We start from the raw sequence: 16,999 nt of genomic DNA on the forward strand, positions 1-16,999 counted from the left end.
TTGCCAATGAACTGCAGGCAGAAAACATGCATGTCCCTTCATGCCTGCCCCATAAACCCTATATGTGCTCTCCTCCTTCATCTCCTAGCCAAACACAGAGGCTCCAGGAAAGAACTCTGAGGCTCTAGAAGATGGCAGAGCTACAGATGGAAAGATGCCCTGCAGGACTGTGTGTTGTTTGCTACGGCTGCCATAACAGAGCACCACAAACTGGGTGTCTTCAACAACGAAAATCTATTGCCTCAGTTCTAGAAACTAGAAATCTGAGGTCAAGATGTTGGTAAAGTGGGTTCCTTCTGAGGGCTGAGAGGGAAGGATCTGTTCTAAGCCTCTCTCCTGACTTGTAGATGGCTGTCTTCATGTTCACATGATGTATTCCCTGTAGGTGTGCCTGTGTCCAGTTTCATAGAAAAACCAATTCTATTGGACTAGGGCTCAATCTACTCCTGTATGGCCTCATCTTAACTAATTACATCTATAACAGCCCTATTTCCAAATAAGGTCATGGCCTGAGGAACTGGAGCTTAGGACTTCAACATATGAAATTTTTCAACCAGTAACAGGCCATATAGAAGGCCACTTGCCAAAGAAAGGCACATGCATTACACTTTGCAAAAGACACTTTGTGTTAAGCTGCTGAGATTCTAGGGTTTTCTGTCATGGCAGCTAGTGTTTCTTACCAACACTAAGATACCATCTCGTCACACTAACCTTGGCTTTGAGAGTAATAAAAATAATAATACACTTATATATTACGCTTTTTGGAAATGCAAAAAAAAAAAAAAAAAAATTAGGCTTCAAATTGTTCCTCAGCCTTCAGACTTATAATTCTGTCGGGACTTGCAGCATCTGATTGCTCCAGTGGATGGGCTGTTGTCTGGAAAGGGTCGCTCTCAGTTGTATGGTAGCAAGAGAACAGGCCTTGAAATTGGTGGACCTGGGCTTCAGTTCTGTCTCTACCCCTAGAAATGCAGCAAATCATGTTTTCCACTTAGCCCTTGTTTAGTCATTGGAAAAAAGAAAACAATCCTTCCCTCTTGGTGGTGTTGGGAAGATTAATCAAATTAAATTAATCTTCCAATTAGCACAGTCTGGCATGGAGTAAGTGCTTAATATGTTTTCTTTTTAAAACAAGAAAAGGCAGATTTTTTATTTGGGAACTGTGATCTCACCCTTCTACATTGGTATTCAGTGTCTGAGGGACATAGGACTTGGCAGCCTTAGTAAGACAAACCTAGGGGCTGATATTTGGAGGAATGGCCTGAAGAAAAGGAATTATGAGTGTCCTATAGGAGTCTGAGGGCCATGCAGGGAATTTAACTCAATAAAGCTGTCCATCGCTCAGTATTATCCAATGATGGGCAACATTTTAAGGCAATGAGTTTTCTGTCCAGCCAGCTAGACCATGGCTCAAAGAGTAGTCCTGCCAGGTGTGGTTTCTGGGTGCCAAGAATGGCACGAGTTGACACACAGGGAGACAGTTTCCTAAAGTTTGAGCTGTGGGTTGGTTTTGGTGGGATGACTTTGATATGATTCAGATGAGTAATTGGAGTAGATTTACACCACAGCCATTCTATGATTAGAAGGTCAGGAAGGTGCATTCACATAGAGTTAGACATAAAACAGGTGCATTCTTATAGAGTATGAGGAAACAAAAAGTTTGTTTGAAAATGTGTGTGCTCTGGGGAGAGATTAGAGTGGCGAGCCATGGCAGCATGAGTGGCCACAATGCAGAGTAGGGAAGAAACCACCAAAAGAGAAGAGTGGGGGTAATGTGGGCACTCAAGAGCACACTTCCCTGCCACACTTTTCATAGAACTGGTCCCATCCCCACTCAGAACGGGCAGAATATTTGTCAAAATATATTTTCACTGTTATGAGCCTTAGATTCTCCAGTAATCACCCCATCAAAACCAACCCACAGCCCAAACTTTAGGGAATTGCCTCCCTGTGTGTCAAGCCATACCATTATCAGCACCAGAAACCAGGGCCCGGTAGGGCCACCCTTCCAGCCGTAGACCACACTGCAGGGCTTCAGACTCCCTCCAAGGCAGCATGGTTCTGAGAAACTAGAGGGCAAGCTGTTGATTCCAGACTTTAAGGACACAGAGTGGGAACTGCTGACTCCAACATTTACTAAGAGCTTAAGTGGGGATCCTTTGGAAAACCTCATAGTCAGTTAAACCCATCATGCCTCACTTTATTTTTATCCTAATGACTGGCTAGATATAAGCCTCTCTAACGTCTGTGCTCATCCCCCAAGCTGCTCTGTGCTTCCTCTCTCCTATACAACCTCCCGCTGCTGCTCCTTGTTCCCTCATCAATTTTTCCCTGAAGCATATGGAAACTCTACACCATGGCAAATGCATTCCCTTCCTCCAGCTCCATGGCCTGATTGAACCTTGGCTCTCCCTACAATACACCCAGCACTTCTCTTGCAGTTGTTCATTCTCATGCACATACACACAGCATGTACCCCTGAGGAGGTGGGTTGGGTACCAAGTATCCCCCCTACCCCCCACCAGCGCCATTTCAGGATTATCGCTTCTCTCCCATAGTATAAGAAATCCTGCTTCTGGGAAGGCTTATGCCATCTGGCTCTACTTTCAACCACATGCTTAATTGCTCCATAAATGGTAGAAAGGACTAATTTTAGCATTTCTGTCATTTAGCAAGTCACAAATTCTGCAGCATGAATTAATCCCATTTAATCTAGGTTGGTATCCTTGCTCTGTCCCTGACTAGCTATTTGACCTTTGGAAAAGTTATTTAACCTTTCTGAGCTTTAATATCTTAGAAAATGGGAGTAAAAACGCTTACTGAAGGAGATGACTATGTGAGTTGAATGGCACAACGTACATGAAATCATCATAAAAAGCACAAAATGTGAATTGAATTTGAAGAGAAATATATTTTAGGGGGTGAATATAACTCACCCTGAGGTAATCAGGAGTTAGTTATTGCTATTTTGTTAGTGAACACTATTTGATAAAACGATTCTGTAGGATATGGTAATGCTGGATACATGTCATTATATATTTGTTAAAAGCCATAGAATGTGCAACACAAAGAGGGAACCCTAGTGTGAACTGTGGATTTAGTTAATAATAATGTAACAATATCGAATCATCATTTGTGACAAACGTGCCACACTATTGCAGAATGTTAATAACAGTGGAAGCTGGGGGGAGAGGAAGGGAGTATTTGAGGACTCTGGACTTACCACTTACTTTTTCTGTGAACCTAAAACTGCTCAAAAAAACTATTAATTTTTCAAAAGCTATTTATACAAAGCAGGTTTGTTCATGAGTTGATAATTGTTGAAGCTGATGATAGGGACATGGGGATTCATTATACTTCTCCTCTCTAAATCTTCCATGATAATGAAGTTTTAAAAAATGTATTTGCTTCCACTGAGTCTCTGACTTAATCCGCCAGAGAAGATATCTGACATCTCCAAATAACAGGTGTTTAATTCATCTAGTATTTACTGGCAGCCTGTTAATCATCAAACTCAGTGTTCAACCGAGTGTGTGGGGGAGGTTCTAGAACACTTTAAGACAAGCTTGTGCAACCCGCAGCAGGCCACATATAGCCCAGGATGACTTTGAATGCAGCCCAACACAAATTCATAAACTTTCTTAAAACATCCTGAGTTTTTGTGTGATTATGTTTTTTTAGCTCATCAGCTATCATTCGTGTAAGTGTATTTCACGTGTAGCCCAAGACAATTCTTCTCGTCCCACTGTGGTCCAGGGAAGCCACAAGATTGGACGCCCCTGCTTTAAGACATGTTGAATTCCTCCCCCAAAAGTTTAAATCTTGTTGCAGAGGCAAGAGGACGACTTGTGAAGTAAGTGAACAACACCAGAAAACTGAAGTCCATGGCACAGAAAATGTTAAGTAGAGAACTTAAGTCCATGGCACAGCAAATGTTAAGTTCTAGCAGAAGCCTGAGTAAAATGGAATAAAAATTCTATCAATAAACCTGAAAGTTTCTCAGTATCAGAATGTCAGGAGTTCTGTCAGCAAAAATATATGGATTTTTGACTGACTTTGAGGCATAGATTGTCACATTCTGTTCAGCCTGGATTTTTTTTTTTAGCTCCAAAACATAAGATATGATGCCAAAACCATGTAGTAAGAGTTCATTCTTGAACTGAAAGCAAGGAAAAGATGAAGCAATCTAAAAGCATGCTGTAAGAGCTACGTTGTGCCCAGAGTTGGGCTGGATGCTGTCTTTTGGGCAGAGAACAGTACCAAGCATTGAGTTGTCAATGAAATGATCATTTAGGTGGTTACTGGTCTTAAGAATATAGTGTGGGCTCTGTAGAGAGTTTAAATAAGGAGAACAGTTTTGTTTCTGACTAGTTTAAAATAACATGTTTCTGTGCATACATGTTTGATAGATGCGTTTTGAAATTTGTAAAAAATTGTCGAGACCTTAGTACTTATGGTAAACTTTGCCTTATTAGAGAATTAAATGATGGATCTGCATGAGATTTTAATGTTAATTCTCACAGAATTTGTATGTTGTGACTTATCAAAATGTAGGAATAAAAAATTGTATATTTAGGTTTTCATAGAGAAGTGTTGAAATTACAACTCCTTGGGAACCAGGAACATTTGGGACTCTTTGTGCAGGGCTATTTGTTATTCTAAAATTAGATCTCGAAATCAAATTTCCTGAAACATAAAGTCAAGGGGGTTGTGAATTTCAAATTTTGGCAGCTCGTGAAGCACACAGGTATTTTGTGATGACTTTTAATTTAGATCTTGGAAAAGGAGAGTAGGGATTTGAATCTAATTAATTTTTTTATCTCTCTCTCTCTCTCTTTTAACTTGTGGAGTCTTTTAAATGGTAAATAAAGTTTTGAGAAGAGGAAGAAGAAAATCTCTGCTCCAAAATTGCTTTCCTCAACTTCTCAGGGGAGCTTTTAAATCTTTATTCCCTGTGTTTCTAACTGCTGCCAATTCCTAGAAATTCCCAGGTTTTAAGAAATAAATCCAAGAAACCAATCTGGAGAGGAGAAAGAAAGGTATCTGTGCTGAGCGCACTTGAAACATAATAGCATAATAGCAGTCATTTAGAGAACGCAAGTGTGGAGGTTGATGCTTTACCTGTCCTGATTCACATGACCCTGCAACCACTCTGCCAAGGAGCTGCCTCTATTTTCAGAGGAAAAAACTGGCACCCAGTTTGGAATATGCCTAAGGGCACGCAGCTAGTATGTGGCTAAAGATTTGAATCTGGATCTGTCTGATCCTAGAGCCCCAACTTCACAACATGATGCTTTCATTGTTTTTTAGTTTGACCTTCACACTCCGTGTCCACAACATAAGCAGAGGAGAATAGGTGAGGTTCTTGTTCCATTCCCTAAATAGAGACGCTCTGAACAAAGCAAAGAAGTGAGCCCCTCTTGGCATAATTTAAGGCCGGGGTCCTCAGCCCCCTGGCCGAGGACCGGTACTGGTCAGTGGCCTGTTAGGAAGTGGGTCGCACAGCAGAAGGTGAATGGCAGCGAGCAAGCATTACCACCTGAGCTCCACCTTCTGTCAAATCAGTGGTGGCATTATATTCTCATGGAGCAGGAACCCTATTGTGAACTGCACATGTGGGGCATCTGGTTGCATGCTCCTTATGAGAATCTAATGCCTGATGATCTGAGGTGGAACAGTTTTATCTTGAAACCATCCCCCTCCATCCATGGAAAGACTGTCTTCAATGAAACTGGTCCTCGGTGCCAAAAAGTTTGGGGAGCACTGATTTAAGGGATACCCTCTTCTTGTCTAAAATATTCATGTTTCCCTCAATCTATGAAACTGCTATACACATACACAGTATTGGACATTCTGCCATTGTATATTCAATTGTTTGAGTTAAATATTGCTTTTTCTTGGTTTCTCTTTTTAAAAGGAAAATATACCCACGAAAGGGGTGACCTATTAATGAAGACCACGGTCTTTATAATCACATACTCTTTCCCTTCTCAGAAGGGGCTGGGTGCTCTAAGATACTAAAAAACGAATGATATACTGGATGGGTTCACAGCCTGGGGTGTGGATTGCTAAGGTACAGGGATAAGGCAGCTAGGAAATTTGTAAATGAGAAGAAAGTGAGTACTAAGCTAGTTTCGATATTAAAACCGAAATTATATGTCCACTGGCAAAGGGCTTCACACTTTTAACAAAAGCCTTGTGATGGTCTAGCTTTACATTGAAATAACAGTGTAATGAAATATTTTCCTAGAATCCCAGGGGATGAACACTGGGCACCCAGCTCAAGCAGGAAAGCTCAGAAAGGAAGGGGCTGCACACGCGGTGGGCACATACTGCTCAGACACCATGCTGGAGGCTTCATAGATCTCATCGAATTCCATCATCACAATGGCCCCAAAAGAGAGGTTATTAGACCCTCTAGGCAGATATTATTAGTAGTAGCCATCGACATCTCCGATTTTAAAAAGATGCAAAAGCCAATTTTTCCTATGTACATATCATTTTATAGACAAAAATAAAACCGATGCTAGTTTGGGCGTCACTGGCATATGGAAAAGTACTGAATTTAAAGCAGAAAACCTGTTTTCAAGCCCTGTGCTTGCCAGTAACAAGTTGTGCAACCCTAAGCCAGGCTTAATTTAAGCCTCAGTTTCCTCATCTATAAAAAAGGGATATTCCTAACATATCTACCTTCAGATAAATTAGCTCATGCAGTTCGTTTGGGATAATGATTCATGACAGGTACCCCGGGGAAGAGGCCGGAGAATTGGGGAGCAGATTGTGGGTTGTGAAAACTGAGCCTAGAAGAAACTCTTGGCCTATTTCAGTTTTGCTCAAGGACAGCCCCCACCACCCGCCACCTCAAATATCTTCTCTATCTCGTATACACTATTACAGTTTCTTATCCAACTCTGTCAGATTTCTATGAAATTGCCATAAATCCTAAGAGTAAAAAAAGAAAAGAAATGATTACATTCTCGCTATTAAGATCTCAAAAGTGTGTCTGCCACTTTATATCAACAATTAAAAATACAGAATCTCTGGATTAGCTGGAGGGAACATCAGGTAAACACAGGCAAAACACCTGTGAATAGAAATCGAAATGATTTCGGTAGGCTAAGTAACTTGATTACACTGAGAATCTTGATTCCTCACCAAAAGAAGAAAAAGGGACAAAAACAGGAAGTCATCAAAAGGGACATGGCAAGGAGATCAGCCAAACAGTAGACATTTTCCTGGCACACAGCAGACACTCAATGTTTGATGAAATTTATAAGTAATTTTGAGGCTATCTCCTTCAGTCCTGAACATATAAGGCTTAAAGCTAAAATCCTCTCCTCCATGTCTTCCCTGTGGCTAAATGGGGAGATTAAGTTTTTCTTGAATATCTCTGTAATGGTTTACCATAGCCAGCTGCTCTCTGGAAGACGTGGAGGTGGCTGCAGTGATATGAAGTTTTCCCTTGAACCCAGACCTGGCAATTCTAAAAGGCAGTTTAGAATGTAAGCATGTAACTACTCAGCTGTAATCCTGGTGTCAGTGGGGGCTGTGGTCATCTGAGGCTGAAAAATCTGCTTATGTGACAGCTGGCTCATATTCCAGGTTCATAATGGACCAATCACCTAAAAGATATCAAGGAAGGTAAGTGATTTCCAGGCAAAGTAAGGAGTTTAATTTAACAGAAAAGTGGTGCTCCTACCTGCTCCTCCACCATCCAGTATGACACTTGTGATAGTATTGTACCCTTTGACTTGGGAGTGCTCTGAAGGGTGAAGTGTCTTGCTGGAATGGGTGTGGAGTTCACACTATGGCCTTCATTGCTTGAATGAAGGAGGCTGCATGCCTGTGGGACAATTGGAAGGAAACTCTAATGTCTGACCCCATAAAAGTGCAGACCGTGAAATAAACTAGAAAATTTGTATCAAGGGTTCCAATTCCTGGGAGAAGAGGGCACTGGACAAATTACTTAAAAGTATAAAAGGGTATGGAGAATAAGAAACAATCCTTGGGGGAAAGAACTGCTCACCCGAGGGAACTAAGTGAGCACTTTTAGGAAACTACCTTTCTGGAGAACTCAGCATAGGTCCTGGAAGCGTTAGTGTGGCTTTATTTCTAGAGATTATTCAGAATTCCCACCACTGTCATCAGAAGACTTTGAAACACCCTCTATCTGAACAGTGATTTGAATTCCCACATACTCAGCTTGCTTTTGAGGGAGATTTGGACAATTTGGGGCTTTAATTTTGTATATGGGCCACCAAGGTGTAGAAAACTAAGCCAGCTGTAGAATGAGAACTCCCAAGAGAAGGAAGACCTACTGGGGATGTGTGAACTCATTGAACGCAACTGTCTCATAATGAAATGGAGCTCTGAAAACAATGGTTTTCCAAGGTTTCAAAAGCAAAGACTTAATTAGAAAAAAATGCACGTGTTCTTAAAATAACCAATGCTCATTTTTTTCTGGTAATAACATTAGACTGCTTATCTTTAAATGGTTAAAAAGTTTCCTTTGTTAAAAAAATAGAGATTATTGTTTGTTTATTTATTTTTATTAAGCCTGACATGGAGGCAGGATATCATTAAACAACATAACCAGAGGAATGGTATATAACAAAAGGGAAGGAAAAAATGGTGTGCTTCTGCCTGTAATGCCTGTGTACAGGTTTGAGCAAATTGATCTGGAGTCATAAATTAGCATCTGTTCTCTTCCACACTTCCTTGTAAGGACACTTGGAGGTATATAACATTTAGATGCTTATACATACATTTTCTTTTTCTTGTTGACTTTTACTTGAAATATTTGTCCTGTGAATCTATTATTTAACGACAGTGCTTTTAAGATTTAGTCCATCTTAAGGGTCGCTATAAAGCCAGTCTCATTAATAATTTGGTAAATGTTTAAATATTCTGTACTTAACAGCAAATGGACTTACTAACTTATTTTACTCAGAATAACAGCAAACTGATGGCATTGATTTGGCATCTAAAAAATTGGTCATTGTCTTTAATTAAGGTATTTGGTCTATACTGTATCCCTATATTTATTTTATACCATTGGCTAGGTCAAAAGATTTCGCTATTTATTAACTGCTTAGCTGTACTCTGAATATATTTCTTTATTATTTAAAAATAATGTTGAAAGTTTACATACAGAAAATATTACATAGATTTATATATTAAAATATATAATTTGTATTAAAATAGAAAGGCATTAGAAATATTAGAGTTATTTATTATAAATGCTATGTATAAAAGTGTAATAAAAAAAAAACCCTCTAGGACCTCACCATTCAAAAAGACTGTTCCCAGTTTAGTATATTTCCACTTAGTTTTCATTTCTATCACATATTATTTGTACATGGCCGAGACCATGTGTCTGAACCTTGTTCGCATCAAATGTCTCATTATGTCGTATTTTCCCCACATCATTAATTTTTTCATAGAATGTTTAATGTTATATAACATTTCTCAAGATGGATTTTAAAATATTTTGTTTAACCTTCCTGCTTTTGCAAGGTACATAATTTTTCTGTATTTAAAACAATGCTGCAATTCAACTTTTTTTTTTTTTTTTTTGTTGCAATATTTTCTAAAGAAACTTTTCCAGGAGTAAAAAGTACAGGAATATGCGATCCTTTTTTATGTTTATAATCCATACTGTCACATTGATTTTCTGATCCACTGAAAATATCAGCAATGTGAGAATTTCCCTATTCCCACTCCCAAGCAGTTTGAGACTGTGTCTCACTAAATGCCTATATTTTCACCTAAATATTCTATTTTTCCTTTTCCTTTTTTTCTCCTCTTTTAAATTCACTTTAAGTATCTCATTACTGCTTTAAGTTTCTTTGGTTACCAGGGCAGCTAAAACATTTTTATCAGATTAATTAGCCATTTATGGTCTTATTATATAAAACGTTTTCTGCAGTTTGCTTTTGAAATAGCCTCTATGTGACTTTTCCTTCTGGCTGGTGTCAAAACATTTCTAGGACCAATTCCAATAAATTTACTCATTGCCTTTTGATTTGGTAAAAATTGACAAGAATCCAGAAGTGATGATCTCTTGAATGTTGATATTATTCCAAAGGTCCACATAGAACATTTGATTCAAAGAGGCGGTAACATTTTGTAGGACCATTATGTAGCTATAATTACACATTCTTATATCACATCCTGAATCTTGTGTTCCTTGTTATAAGAACTCATTTAAAGTAATATTTAAAATCAGAATTTAAGTTATATTTTTTTCTTTATTCCATCTTAGGACAGTATCCTAATATCAGCTTGGCTGTGAATTTTGAGAAATTCCTAGCCACAGGTCATAACGTTCCTGTGTGCCAAGATAAGTTGGCTGAGAAATCCTGGATAAGATTCAGACATACATATAGGATGAGACTTTTCGTTTGGCACAGAATTGGCTGCACAAGAAAGTATTCAAGGGATATGAACGAGGAAACTACCAATTTAAAAAGATCATCTTCTTATTTACTAAAATAGAGCTGGTTCCCCAAATAGGCTTATCTATTCAAAATGTAAGCCAAATCATGCTACTTCTCTGCCCAGGATGCTGTACCGGCTCACTGTTTTACTTGAAATAGAAATTAGGCCCTACACAGCCTTTCCCCAGCATGCTCATCTCTGCCATTTCCTCCCTGCCTTCACCTTCTCTATCCCCTTCATTCTCTCTGCTCCAGCCACCCTGGCCTCTGTGGCATTCCTGGAATAAGTAAACTATCTGGCCTTTACATTAGCTGTTCTCTCTGCCTGGGTGTTCTTCCCCAAGACATTCACGGGGCAAACCTGCTTACTCCCTTCAAATACTTACTGAAATGTCACCCTCTCAGTAAGGCCTATCTGACACTTTTATTTACAATTGCAACCTATACCATCTTTTACAAGAACAGTAAGGAAGAAACAAATGACTATTTTCTCCTGTTATCCTCTCAACCTAGATCACTTCTGATCACCAAGATGTGTGGAATTTTCCCCCATGCCAAGCAATTCACCAGCAGACATCAGCTGGGTGTCCTATAATTTAATTCAATTATGACACTAACTGGAGTTACTGTAGACCCCACAGGTTAAGAGCTTATCCCATGAGATTGCCCTCCACTTCAGATGTCAATCCCAAGTCTCAGGTTCTGTTCTATACTTCTGACCAACTAGCTACATATCGGAGGTTCCCACAATCCCCTGTGGGGTTCAATAATTTGCTAGAACAGCACATTTTTTGTATGTGAGCCCAAAAATAAGGGAAACACTTTGCTTATGTTTACCCATTTATTATAAAGGATATTACTAAGGGTACAGATGAATAACCAGAGGAAGAGGCACATGAGGTGAAATATGTGGGAAGGGGCATGAAACTTTCAGATCCTCTCCCGTTATGCCACCCTCCTCGCACCTCCACACATTCAACAACACAGAAGCTCCCTGAAACTCAGAGTTCAGGGATTTTTATGAAGGCATAATTGATTATTACCTCAATCTCCAGGCTCTCTCCCCTTCCCAAAGGATAAAGGAAGTACTGAAAGTTCCAAGCTTCTGATCAAGGCTTGGTCTTTCTGGTGAAGAGTCCCCATCCAAGAGCCCATCAAAAGTTACCTCATTAGAACCAAAGACATTCCTATCACCTAGGAAATTCCAAGACATTCAGATTCTGTCAGGAATGTGACCAACGACCAAATATTAGAACAAAAGATTCTTCTAGCATCCCGATTGCTCAGGAAATTATAAAAGTTTTGGAAGCTCTGTGCGAGAAACCAGGGGCAGAGACTAAATATTTATTTCTTATTTTATCACAATATCAGACTGTCAGTTCTCAGCCCCCTTACCTTGCTGTGCTTTTCTCCCTATAACAATGATCACCAATCATATGGAAAGACTTATTTATGATGTTTATTATCAGTCACTTTTTTAGAATACAAGTTATAGTAGGGCAGGAATGTTTCAATTGTTGTTTACCAACATGTGTCTCAACAGCCTAAAACAGTGCCTGGCGAATAGTGGATATTCAAGAAGTATTTGTGAAATGAGTTAAAAACGTCTTTAAGGGGCTGGGTGCCTTGGCTTACACCTGTAATCCCAACACTTTGGGAGGCCGAGGCAGGCAGATCACCTGAGGCCAGGAGCTCGAGACCAGCCTGACCAACATGGTGAAACCCTGTCTTTACTGAAAATACAAAAATTAGCCAGGCATGGTGGTGGGTGCCTGTAATCCCAGCTACTTGGGAGGCTGAGGCAGGAGAATCACTTGAACCCAGGAGGCAGAGGTTGCAGTGAGCAGAGATCATGCCATTGCACTCTAGCCTGGGCAACAAGAACGTGACTCTGTCTAAAAAAAAAAAGAAAAAGAGAAAAAAAGAGGGGGTCTGTAATAGTTAATTTGCATCAATTTGACTGGGCTAAGGGATGCCCAGAAGGCTGGTAAAGCTTATTTCTGCTTGTGTCTATAAGGGTGTTCCTGAAAGAGATTAGCACTTGAATCAGTAGAGATAAAAAGGAAAGGAGTAAAGAATATCCACCCTCTGTAATGTGGGCAGGCGTCATCAAATCTGTTCAGGGCCCAAATAGAATAAAAAAGGAGGAGGAAGGGCAAATTTGTTCTTTCTGCTTGAGCTAGGGCTTTCATTTTCTCCCACACCTGGACATCAACAGTCCTTGTTCTTGAGCCGTCAGATTTGAACCAGAGCTTACATCATTGGCCCCCCTGGGTCTCAGACCTTTGTGTTTGGACTTAAACTACACCACCAGCTTTCCTGTCACATGAACCAATCCCTCATAATACATCTCTCTCTCTCTCTTTTTCTCTCTCTCTCTATATATACACGCACATATATGTGTGTGTGTGTGTTGTGTTTATATGTGTGTGTATGTTTTATATATATAATACATTCCTTTATAAATCTCTCCTCTCTCTATAGATAGATAGATAGATAGATAGATAGATAGATAGATAGATAGATAGATATCTGATTGGTTCTGTTTCTCTGGAGAATAATACAAACTAATAAACCCTGAAGATGAAGAGTGGCTCTAGAGGAACAGAATTTTAAGGATGAGTTTCTGAATTGGTTCTGAGGCTTCTGGGATTACCTTTCTAATACCATTACGTTGATGATGATAATGACTATTTCCAGTTCTAAAGAGAGCACTGATACTCCATTGCATAAACTATTTATAGAGATATAAAATATCTGCATTGAATACTCCTAATCCACTATTTGTAAGAAATAAGAAGCTAGATGACTCTGTATATGAGACTTTCAAATTTTTTTTTTTAAATTAATGAGTATAATAGCGTTGTTGGTTGCTTCTTATGTTGCTGGACAAAGTGGGGAAAGAAAAGGTTGAGCTAAGGGATTCAAATTCCCAACTCAAGTGTCATATATATGACATAATAACTGCTATGTGTGCCCTGAAGGATTCCTTATCTCCTGTAGCCAGAGGGTTGAAATTGCTGAAAATCAAATGCAGAACCTCATACTACAATTGGCTGAATTACAACACAAGTTAACTCCCAGCCTCACAGGATTTCTACTGTTAAAAATCAAGACATTGATTGGGAAATAATGGAATACTATAAGTTGGGATGGAGACATGTGTGAAAGTCCTGATGAAACTGGGAACATTGAGACCCTAAATTCTGATGAGTCTTCTTACCAGTAGAAGAAATCTTCCCAATCCCAGTGGTATCAGCCTCTCTACCCACAGTTATATTAGCTTTTTAAATTAACCTCACATTACCTGAGAAAATGGTAATGACCTCTCTTGAGGCTGTTGTCATGCAAAATAATGTCCCCAGGACCCAGTACCACCACTCCTCTTTGCTTCTAGACCTGTAGCTAGACTCAAGTCCCAGCAGACCCCTAAAGATAAGGTAGAAAGTGTGACCCATAAGGAGATACTACACTGCAAAAGAACTACTTGAGTTTTCTAATTTATACAAGCAGAAATCAAGATAACATGTGGAAGTGCATACTAAAGGTGTGGAATAATGGCAGAAGGAATATAAAGTAGGATAAAACTGAATTTACTGATAAGGGCCTACACTAAACAGAAATTCTGCATTTATTGTTGCAGCTGAGGGAGTTAGAAAAGGCTTTAACAGTTTGTTTGCTTGGTTAGCTGAAACACTGACCCAAAGATGGCCCATTGTGAGTGAATTGGAAATGCTGGACAAGGCTTCGTTAAATGTAAAAGAAGGGATTCAAAGGCTTGGGGAGATTGGAATGTTAGAGTGGACTGTCATTTAAGACCTGCTCACCTACACTGGGAGGGTCCAGGAGGCAGGCCTTTCACATTTACTGAAAGAAATAAATATGTGCGGAGACCCTCAATATTAAAGAGCTCTGTGATCACTCTTCTCTATAGTCAAACCTCACGGTAGGAACTATAGTCACTGAAATGGAAAACTTAAATGCAATGGGAGTAATTGGATCCCAGGGCACTCAACTGCCAAAGACAAAGTGAATGTGGTTACTGTAACAGGCAGCAGAGTCAAAGCAGCATTCAGAATAGTCTGACTTGAACAGACCTATGGCATTGGCTAGTTAATCGTGGTGTACCTAGAAGTGTAATAGATAGGAAGCCTATTAAAATTTTATTTGATCTGTATAAGCAGAAAAGTTTTAGGTCAAGTGAATAAAAGATTAACTTGAATCACAAAAACAGAGAGTTACATCCTCTCAGTCAATTCCAAGAGACCCAAAACATCACTGTGGCCCTCTAGTCAGAGTAGAAATTTATGAAGGTCAGGTGATCAATGGAATTTTAGCTCAGGTGCATCTCACAGAGGTTCTCAAACCCATCCTGTGGTGATTTCCCTGGCTTTGAAATGCATAATTGGAAATAGACAAACTTAACCCTTGTCAGAATTCCTACATTGGTTCCTTGACCTGTGGAGTGGGGGCTATTATTGTAGAGGTGTTTAGTAGAAGCCATTAGAGCTGCCCCTTCCTAGGAAAATAGTAAATCAAAAGTAATTCTACTTTTCTGGAAGGGTTGCATAGATTAGTGCCACCATCAAAAACTTGAAAGATGCAGCAGTGGTGATTCCCACAAAGACCCTATTCAACTCTCCTCTTTGGCCTCATGCAGAAGACATGGATCTTGAAAAATGACATTGGATTATCATAAACTTACCAGGTGGTGACTCCAATTGCAGCTGCTGTGCCAGATGTGGTTTTATTGCTTGAGCAAATTAATATATCCTCTGATACTTGGTATGCAGCTGTTGATCTAGAAAATGCCTTTTTATCCATACCTGTCCATAGGCCCACCAGAAACAGTTTGCTTTTGGCAGGCAAGGCCAGCAATATAACTTCAATGTCCTACCTCAGGGGTATAGCAACTCTCCAGCCCTATGTCATAATTTAGTTCACAGGAAACTTGATTGCCTTTCCCTTCCACAAGATATCACACTAGCCCATTACATTGATGACATTATGCTGACTGGACTGAATCAGTAAGAAGTAGTCACTATTCTCCACTTATTGGTAAGGCACTTGTGTCTCAGCGATTGGGAAATAAATCCAACTAAAATTCAAGTGCTTTCTTCTGTAATGAAATTTCTAGAGGTCTAGTGGATAAGTTGCTGCATCTGCCCTCTCCTACAACTCAGAAAGAGACACAGTGTATTATAGGCGCCTTTGAATTTTGGAGACAACATATTTGTCATTTGGGTGTGCTATTCTGCTCTTTTTACCGAGTGACCTAAAAAGCTGCTAGTTTTGAGTGGAGCTCAGAACGAGAGAAGGCTCAGCAACAGGTTCAGGCTGCTGTGCAAGCTGCTTTGCCACTTGGGCCATATGGTCCAGCAGATCCAATGGTGTTTAAAGTGTCAACGGAGATAGGGATGCTGTTTGGAGCCTTTGGCAAGCACCTATAGGTAAATTGTAGAGCTGGCCTTTAGGATTTTGGAGCAAGGCCTTGACATCAGATAACTACTCTCCTTTTAAGAAAGAGCTTTGGGCTGCTACTGAGCCTTAGTAGAGACTGATGGACCACCAAGTTATCATGTGATCTGGACTGCCAATCATAAACTGGGTTTTATCTGACATCCAGCCACAAAGTTGGGCATGTATAGCAACAATCCATCATCAAATGGAAGTGGTTTATATGTGATCAGGACCAAATGGGCCCTGAAGGCATAAGTAAATTGCATAAACAATTAGCCCAAATGCCTTATCTCTCCCAGCCTGTACCTACAGCCTAATGAGGAGTTCTCCACAATAAATTGACAGAGGAGGGGAAGACACAGGCTTAGCTGGCAGATGGTTCTGCATGATATGCAGGTACCATTCAAAAATGGATAGCTGGAACATCTCTAAAGGACAGTGGTAAAGGGAAATCCTCCCAGTGGGCGCCACTTGGAGAAATGCACCAGGTTGTGCCCTTTTCTTGGAAGAAGTGGCCAAGTATGCAATTATGTACCAATTCATGGACTGTAGCCAATGATTTGGCTGGATGGTCAGGGACTTGAAAGGAACATGACAGGAAAATTGTGACAAAGAAATCTAGGGAAGAGGTATATGAATAGACCTCTCTGAAGGCAGAGGGAGATATTCGTGTCCCATGGAAATGGCCACAAAAAGGTGACCTCAGCAGAGGAGGACTTTAAGAACCAAGTCGATAGGGTTCTATTGGCACCTGTTAGTCTATTTCTCCAGCCACCCCTGTCATCACCCAGTGACCTCATGAACAAAATAACCGTGGTGGCAGGAATGGAGGTTATATGTGGGCTCAGCAACACAGATGTCCACTTACCAAGGCCAACCTGGCAAGGCACCACTGAGTGCCGAATCTGCTAACAGCAGAGACCGACACTGAGCCCCTGACATAGCTTCATTCCCCAGAGTCAGCCAGCCACCTGGTGGTAGGTTGATTACACTGGACCACTTCCATCATGGAAGGCGTAGCATTTTGTCCTTACTGGTATAAACACTTTGGATATGGATTTGCCTTTGCCGCGTGTAAAGCTTCTGACAAAGATACCACC

At 40.2% G+C, this 16,999-nt stretch overlaps 1 protein-coding gene across 1 annotated transcript in view; it reads left to right on the forward strand.

Moving 5' to 3' along the window:
* The first annotated feature begins 7,563 nt into the window (after window positions 1–7,563).
* DYRK2 (dual specificity tyrosine phosphorylation regulated kinase 2) overlaps window positions 7,564–16,999 on the forward strand; it is a 49,156-nt gene continuing 39,720 nt past the window's right edge. The window contains exon 1 of the mRNA XM_009181160.3: window positions 7,564–7,641. The gene's annotated coding sequence lies outside the window, so the exon portion shown is untranslated. The remainder of the gene's footprint in view (window positions 7,642–16,999) is intronic.

This window comes from Papio anubis, chromosome 9 (assembly GCF_008728515.1).
Source record: "Papio anubis isolate 15944 chromosome 9, Panubis1.0, whole genome shotgun sequence".
Classification (NCBI taxonomy): domain Eukaryota; kingdom Metazoa; phylum Chordata; class Mammalia; order Primates; family Cercopithecidae; genus Papio; species Papio anubis.